General features: G+C 49.3%; 1 long non-coding RNA gene across 1 annotated transcript; it reads left to right on the forward strand.

Annotated features, from left to right (window-relative positions):
• Positions 1 to 3,072: 3,072 nt before the first annotated feature.
• LOC115301885 lies at positions 3,073 to 4,831 on the forward strand. The gene is made up of 4 exons (XR_003913340.1): positions 3,073 to 3,409; positions 3,507 to 3,578; positions 3,773 to 4,671; positions 4,795 to 4,831. It is a non-coding gene; the product is annotated as an uncharacterized LOC115301885 (long non-coding RNA).
• The last annotated feature ends 3,455 nt before the right edge of the window (positions 4,832 to 8,286 follow it).

Raw genomic sequence — 8,286 nt, forward strand, 5'->3', positions numbered from 1 at the left:
AAAGTCATAGATGCTCCCAGGAAGGGGGAAGGGTGATTAGCATATGGTGCTGCCTTCAGGGAGTGTGGCTTCTGCTCTGCCTGCTTTTGCAAACATGTTTGTGCGGCAATGGGCTCAGACTCCCAATTCTAAATACTTGCCAAGAGCCCGGAAGGGGAGTCAGGGCTCTGGTGGGGGGCTCCCCTGAGATGGAGCAGGCTTGGGGCTGAGGTATGTGGGGACCAGGGCACCTTGCCCAGAGCAGAGCATTTGTGGGGGCAGCTAAGTCTTCCAGCAATACTGCCCCCCCCCGCCCCTGCACCAATATTTCTGGGCATCCCCTGGCATTCCCACGACACCCAGGAGCTAGTCTGCTCCCGACCCCTCCCGCTGTGCTCTGCAGGAATGTCTCTCCCTGAGCCCTGCTGTGGCAGTCTGTGGCTTGGGGGTCACATGATGGTGTGGGTGGCCATCCTCACACTTATGTGCTCTGTTGGGAGCATCCCCAGTACTGGTCATGTTCCCATGTCTCTCCGGCATCTGTGATGCAAAGGCCTTTTAGGTCTCTCTCCCCCAGTGACTTGGCTGTCTGGATGGACCTAGCTAGCCAAGCCGGACATCTCTGTCCTAGCAGATGCCTCCATCTCTATGCACACAGGCAGAGACGCCATTAGCACATATGGCACCTCCATGTGAATTAGGAACAGGTGTCCCTGCTGGGTAGACAACGATGCCAAAAGCGCGCCTTCTGTCAGGCAGGGCAGGGCTCCAGGGCCGGGCGTCTGTACCTGGGCCCCCTCCACTGGGAGCCCTGGTGTCTTGTGGCTGTAAGCGGGCACGTCTGCTGTCTGCTCCTCTGCTGAAATGCGGGAGAGATCGGCACAGGCACCTCCCGCTGAGGCTCCCAGTTCTTCTGGACGCAAGGTGGGAGGAGGTGGAGCCAACATCTCTTTAGAGCCAATTCCCTGCTCCAGACACATTTGGGTGGTTTCTGGGCCTGTTGGCTGCTGAGGAAGGCGGGAGAGAGCCAGGAATGGCTGGAATGCTGTGCACACCAGGGACACCCACAGGGAGAGGCCACCGTGCCTGGGAAACTGGGAAACCACTGGGAATCCACTGGGAGGAGCCAAGAGGGAGATCTCATGGCCCCGAGGGTCCTGGGGACTGTAAGATGGCCACCCCAGTGGGCAGAACAGCCTCCCTCTGCCTGGAGGGACACCCACAATTCCTAGAAGAGGGAATGGGGGGCCATGCTGAGGCCTCAGTGCCTCTGCCAGTCCCTGCGACCAGCAGGCCCAGTCTGGCTTTGGAAATGGGGCCTGGGATGTGTCACCCTCATTAGCGACTGGTTATCTGAAGATCATCCAATATCAACCACTTTACAGATGCTGCGCAGCACCCCAGTGAGGGAGGAGTGAGGACGGGACCCCACTGCGGGGAAGAGCTGAGTTCTGCAGAGGCCGCTCCAGCTGCTCTTTTTGGAGAGAGTGCGTGGGTCCCAACCAGGGTGCTGGTGCCGGTGCTGAAAAGCGGGGGATCCAAGGACGAGTTGGGAGAGACAACTGAGAAAAGCCAGGGGATGGAGAGGCATGTGGTGAGAGACACTGTGTCCAGCTTCCGGTTGGCAGTGAAAAGACAATGGTATGAGGCTGGGTAGGTCCAAGGCACGTGGCAGGCGGCGGCTGGGTCTCGGATCTGGAGCCCAGAAGCGGTCAAGCAGACGTACAAGCCAAGGTCCTTAGTATCTCGTGGTGACTGAAGCCACGGGGGTAGCCAGCATTGCTCAGTGACAAAACAGTAAGATGACAAGAGAGGAGGCCCTCAGTCACCTGTCCTGCCACAAAGGGTGTGAGAACCAGGATGTTCAGCCTCCTGGCCCGACACCGCTGCCTTCTGCCTGCCTCGTGTCTCGGTTGCACTCACCCCGCTGGGCTGCCTCTCCTAGAGTAGAATGCTCTCTCTGGTCAGGTTGAGCTTTGTGAGCTCACAGTAGCTGCTACACACACACACACACACACACACACACACACACACACACACACAGACACACACACACACACGATCCTATATATGCGCACACAGGTAAACATAAATATATCCATATCTACATGTTAGACATATAACACATACAATGTTTATATATCAATTTATATATTTATGTGTAATTCCATCTCTCTTTCTGCCTCTCTCCAGAATAATCTTCTAGTCAATTAAACTTTCTCCCGTTTCACTGACCTCTCACTAGTGAGGGCAGGGAAAGAAGCCTGTGGATGCCAGGCTGCTAGACACACCTGTGAGCTCCGTGACTTAGTAATGCCCTGTTCGGGAAGGGAGGGGCGATGTAGGCTCTTGGAAGCAGATCCACGCAACCAGGGCCCATCCTGCACACCAGTTGACAGCTTTTCTTGGACTAAGTCAGACTTCGAAAGCTGTTTCAGGGAATAAAGGGTGAACTGAAGGAGGGTCTTTGGTTGAGACACAGAAGGTAAGGGAGCAAATAAGAGAGGGGGACATGGAGGGTCTGGTGGGGGCGGCTAATGAGGGATGTGGGAGCCATCAGGTCAGAGAAAAGACAGTCTTGTCTAAAAGAGCCCTTCTGGGCACTGGTTTTGAGTTGCCAGAGCAAAACCTCTCCAAGAATGCAACGTGCAGCTTTGCCAAGGCCCTGCTGGCTAGACCTGGGGCGCTGGCTCCCAAGCAGGAAGGAGTGAGCAGGTGGGAACTGCACGAAAGGAAAGCATGCAGCTGTTGGCCGGGTGCTCAACAGACTGGATCTCGGGCGGGGATCTTTCTGTGTCTGCCCTTTGACCCCTGAGGCACCTGGCATCACCCCAACACAGGTGTGTCCTGGAATCACCATTTCAGGATTTCCATTCAGCCCCTTAATTGTGGGGGGTGTTGGTCTTCTCCGATATTCCTTATGGTGACGCCCTCCCCAGATTGTCCCCCACATTGGTGCCTTACTGCACAGGTTCCAGGCAATCGGTCCAGACCTTGACCCAGCCAGCCTCACCGAGCCCCTTGGTGGAAAGCTCTCAGGGCTCCTTGTCAAGCCTGGCATTACCCCAGAAGACAGTAGGGGAGATGGTTTTATCTCTGGGGAGGGTCTGTCTCTGCTGGGTTTTGTTACAGAGACTTTGGTCCCTGGGAAAATGGAAAAGGAAGATCATATATCTTGCCCGGGTTTTGTTTTCTCTGGATGAAGTCTGAGCTATCCGACAGCAGGTCCTGTGACTGGGGCCCTTGGCCAGTTCCCAGGGATAAAGTTTCCCAGCAGAAGCATGGCACCTGTGGATGCAGCAGCAGCTCCCGGAAACTGCGGGGGTTCACACCTTGTCCTGCCATCAAGGTGGACCTGAAGCAACGCTTTGTCCTGGACCTGGGCGAGAACTCAATCCCACCCTCACTGAGCAACTCATCAGGCCTCCAGGTGTGGGCAGTTGGCCCAAGTCCCTAGACCAGCCAGTGGTGACATCAGAACCACACTCTTGCTTCTTGGACCCATGTTCCCTAAATCCCTCCCACAGGGGCCTCTTCAGCGGCCATGAGTAAAGTAGCCACAGCCATGGTGAGGACGACTCTCTGATACATGGAGAATGGTAGGTCTGACCACACTGAAAGGGGTAGGGCCACAGCCTTCACATTCAGGGCATGGAAATGAGGAGTGGTCATGTCAGGAGCAATGGGGAGGCAATGAATGAGACCCTACAGCAGAAAGATTCCTGTCCGCACCTCCTCCCATACAGGGCCCACTGCTAGAGGCCATATGGAAGACCTGTCTTGATCCCTGCAGGTACTAGTCCCAGCCCCAAGAATGCTCAGCGCCCGTGACTTGTTGATGGGCCCCTTCATCCCAGGGCTGTCCTGAAGCTGGCGTGTGCCACTCCATGAGAGCCAGCTATAGAATGTGTTGGAAATTTGTGAGCTGGTCATGAAAGGCAAGTGTGAATAACAATCGAAGAACTTGTAATGAAATGTTATATTAAAACAAAAAAACCACCTCCTAATTATTTTACTACGCTTTGCTATTTTCTGTGCTTGCGGGTTTTTTATATCTACACAGCAGAAACACTACTTTAATAATGGCTCCTGGCTGTCTCTTCCCAGTGGCACAATCTGTGATGTCGTGTTGGTGGCCCGGAATAGGCTAGGATGGGAATAAAGTTGTTAGGGGTTCTGACTTGGTTGGAGGGGTGGTTCTGCCACAGATATCAGAGCTTTTCTCTAGTTTAGCCAGGACAGAGCTGATCTGGAGTTGCCAGACAGATGACAGGCCACCCTCCAGAGTGCTGGCAGGTTGTATGTGGTGAGCAAGCGGTGGCGTGGGTGTGCAGTGGGAATCTGAGCACCCACTGGGGCAGAAAGCCCTCAGAGTGCCTGGGTCGCAGGGGCTGGGGTGGGGAGGCTGCTGAGGGTCTGTCACTCTGGATGGGTCCCTCTGCTTCTTCTTCCTCCTTTGTTCCCCTTCCCCCTTAGGCGGGTCTTGGTGGGGGTGGGGCTGGTTTCTGTGTTCAGAGGGGTGTAGACAGGCATCACCAAGAAAGGTCGCTGTCCCTCTGTGAGGGTGCTGGTGCTCCGAGACCCCACCAGATGTCCTTACACCCACAGGGGACACGCCCTCCAACGACCTTGGAAATGGCGGGAAGCCAGGTCCTCTTGCAGTGAGACTCCAGTGCCTTCTACTGAAATAGGGTAAGTCAATGCTCACTTTAAAGAAGAAATACTGACAGATGTGAGGTGGTATCTCATCATGGTTTTGCTTTGGTATTTTTCTGATGATGAGTGATGTTGAGCATCTTTTCATGTGTTTGTTAGCTATCTGGATGCCTTCTTTGGAAAAGTGTCTATGTCTTCTAAAATTAACAACTCTGGAAACAACAGATGTTGCCGAGGATGCGAAGAAAGGGGAACTCTTTCACTCTGCTGGTGGAAATGCAAACTGGTGCAGCCACTCTGGAAAACAGTATGGAGTTTCCTCAAAAGAATAAAAATAGAACTACCCTACGACCTAGCAATTGTACTACTAGGAATTTATCCAAAGGATGTAAAAATGCTGATTCAAAGGGGCACATGCACCCCAATGTTTACAGCAGTGCTATCAACAATAGCCAAATTATGGAAAGAGCCCAAATGTCCATCTACCGATGAATAAAGAAGATGTGGTCTATGTCTATATCTATCTATATATCTACCCAGATTTATACACACATACACAGTTGAACAGTACTCAGCAATCAAAAAGAACCAAATCTTGCCATTTGCAATAACATGGATAGAACTAGAGTGTATTATGCTAAGCAAAATAAGTCAGATAAAGACAGATATCATTTGATTTAACTCATATGTGGAATTTAAGAAACACAAAAGAGAAACCATAGGAGGAGGGAAGTAAAAATAAGATAAAAATAGAGAAAGGCAAACCGTAGAAGACTCTTAAATATAGACAAAAAACTGAGGGTTGCTGGAGGAGAGGTGGGTGGAGAGATGGGCTAAATGGGTGATGGGCATCAAGGAGGGCACTTGCTGGCATAAGCACTGGGTGTTATATGGAAGTCATGAATCACTGAGTTCTACTCCTGAAACCAATATTACACAGTATATTAATTAACTCAAATTTAAATAAATAAAGTTTTAAAAATTGAGAAGAAATACTTACAGGGCCTCTTTATTTGTCATAAAGTATTTATTAAAGGGTACATTCAGGGGCACCTGGCTGGCTCAGTTGGTTGAGTGTCCAGCTCTTGGTTTGGGTTTAGGCCATGATCTCATGGTTCATGGGTTCAAGTCCTGTATTGGGCTCCGCACAGATAACTGCTTGGGATCCTCTCTTTCTGCCCCTCCCCCACTCTCTCTGTCTCTCTTTCAAAATAAATGTAAAAACTTAAAAAATTTTAAAGGGCTTTTTCAGAGTCAAGACACAATACGTTTATAAGGTTGCTGTAACAAAACAGCATCAACTTGGAGACTTAAAGTAACACATTTATTCTCTTACAGCTTTGTAGGTCTGAAGTCTGAAATCTGTTTCACTAGGCTGACATCAAGGTTTCAGCAAGGCCACCTCCCTCTGGAGGCTCTAGGGGAGAGTCCATTTCCTTGCCTCTTCCAGCTTCTAGAGGTCGCCTCCCCTTGGCTCATGGTTCCTTCCTCCACCCACAAGCCAGTAGCTTGGCATTTTCGAGTCTCTCTCTGCTTTGTCTTCACAATGCCTTCTTGTCAAATATCCCTCTGCACCTCTTTCATGAGAACACAGTCCAGAATAAGGTCCTCATCTCAAGACCTTTAACACATCTACAAAGTCCTTTTTGCCATCTAAGGCAACTTCCACAGGTTTCATGGATTAGCACCTGGGTATCTTTAGAGGCCATCCTTAGCTTACCACACTGACACACCATTATCTTGCACCCAGCACAAAAATACAAGAGAATATTCTTCCAGAGTTCGAAAACAATTACCTAATTCAGCAAAGAGGTTACTCTTGACATTAGTGCATAAGTGAAGCTCTGGCATTTGTCTTTGTGTCTCATTTTTGTCTTACTTATTAGCCTAATTCAAATATCAACCAACTGTCATATCTGAAGCACATTTAGTCATCAGACTCTGGCCACCCAAACAAGAGTTTGGGGAAACTGAACATAGAAATTCTATGAGAATCAATGGGCTATTTAGAATTTATGATAGAGCATAGTGTGTTTTATAATTATTTATAATTTATGGCTACACATTCTTATGTCAGTAAAATTTATAATAAATGTGTATATCTCTCCTCATATCTCTTTATATCTATCTATATGTACATTTAAATATATATTTGATGTCTATTCATATGTAAAAAAATATATATTCCTTAAAGCCAATGGTTAAGTATTTATTAGCCCACCACTACTTAGTGCCCTGTTCCAAGAGGAAGGGGAACAGGGGAGCCTGAGACCCCTGCAATGGGAGGAACATGTCTTTTGCACCCCAGGGTGAAGTTTGTAACACCTCCACCCATTCTGTATTGAGTCTGTCACTGGTGATGGTCACCTCTTCACAGAGCATTAAGTGGATCTGAGACAACCATCCCCAAGCATCACTGTGTTTCAGTAGAGGAGGCTTTGAGTTTTCTGTATTTATTTTGAAGGAGAGGGGAGGGGGCCAAGTGGGAGGTAAAGAGAGAGTCCCAAGCAGGCTCAGCGTGGAACCCAATGCGGGGCTCGATCTCATGAACAGTGAGCCAAAATCAAGAGTTGGATGTTTAACCAACTGAGCCACCCAGGCATCACAAGGTTTCTGCATTTATTTTGAACGCAACCATCAGTGATCGGTGGCTGACTCTTATGTCAAGTTACCATCTCCCTCTAGGTTCCCACCCAGCACAGCCCTCAGCTTCTTGCCTGACTTCTTGGACCCTGAGGTGGCCAATGAGTCAGCCCTACCATTCTACCTGCTTCTGTCTGTGGGAGTCTCTCCTTGCAGTCTTTGTATTTGAAATAATCACTGCTGTTGCCTATCTCCAAAAGTCCTTCTTTCCCCATCCTAGATTACAGGAGCAATGTTCTTAACAAATGTTCTATCTTTCATCTGCTGGAGGATCGTATTTTGAAATATTAGTTATCCTAGCATTTGTTGATCCTGCAGATACATACAAATTTAGAAACTCTGAATGAACACCTTAATTTATATTCTGTGATTATGTGGGTGAGGGAAAAACAGACTGTTTGGTATACATTGTATTTTTAGGTTTTAAAACTCCCTTTCTTTTTCACCTGTGTGATGGGATGTAACATTTATCAGCAACTGAGAATTCCTGAGGCAGCAGCAGCAATAGTAAGACATTCTAAGCTGCTGGTTACCTGTCACGGTGCCCTGGAGGTCATCGCTTGGCTCTGCTCCCTCTGGATAAACCAGTTAAAGGATTTGTCTAAGTGAGTAGCCCTCCCTTGTGAGAAAACAGTCTGAGAACTGTGAAAAGCACCTGTGGCCAGAGCCGTCGTGCTATTCTTTGGAGTGTTTGGGCATGAGTGTCTCTCCCCACTGCTCTTGGGAGTCCTGGAAGTTGGGATTATGTCTTATTTACCTATCTACACTTGAACCCCCATGGATTTTGTCATACAGTGGGTGTGATGGACATTGGTCACTGGAGATGCTTGTGATATCTTCAACACCGTCCAGATATTTTCGCAACCCCCTGCATTGTAAGTCCTGATTCCAAACTGACTTCCTTTCCCAGCCTGCTTTGGTGCCAGCCCATGGGACACCATGTGAGTGTGACTTAGAGGGAGCTTTGGAAGCATCAGGCAGGCAGACATCCATGTAGCGCATGCATGC

This window comes from Suricata suricatta, chromosome 9 (genome assembly GCF_006229205.1).
Source record: "Suricata suricatta isolate VVHF042 chromosome 9, meerkat_22Aug2017_6uvM2_HiC, whole genome shotgun sequence".
Lineage (NCBI taxonomy): Eukaryota > Metazoa > Chordata > Mammalia > Carnivora > Herpestidae > Suricata > Suricata suricatta.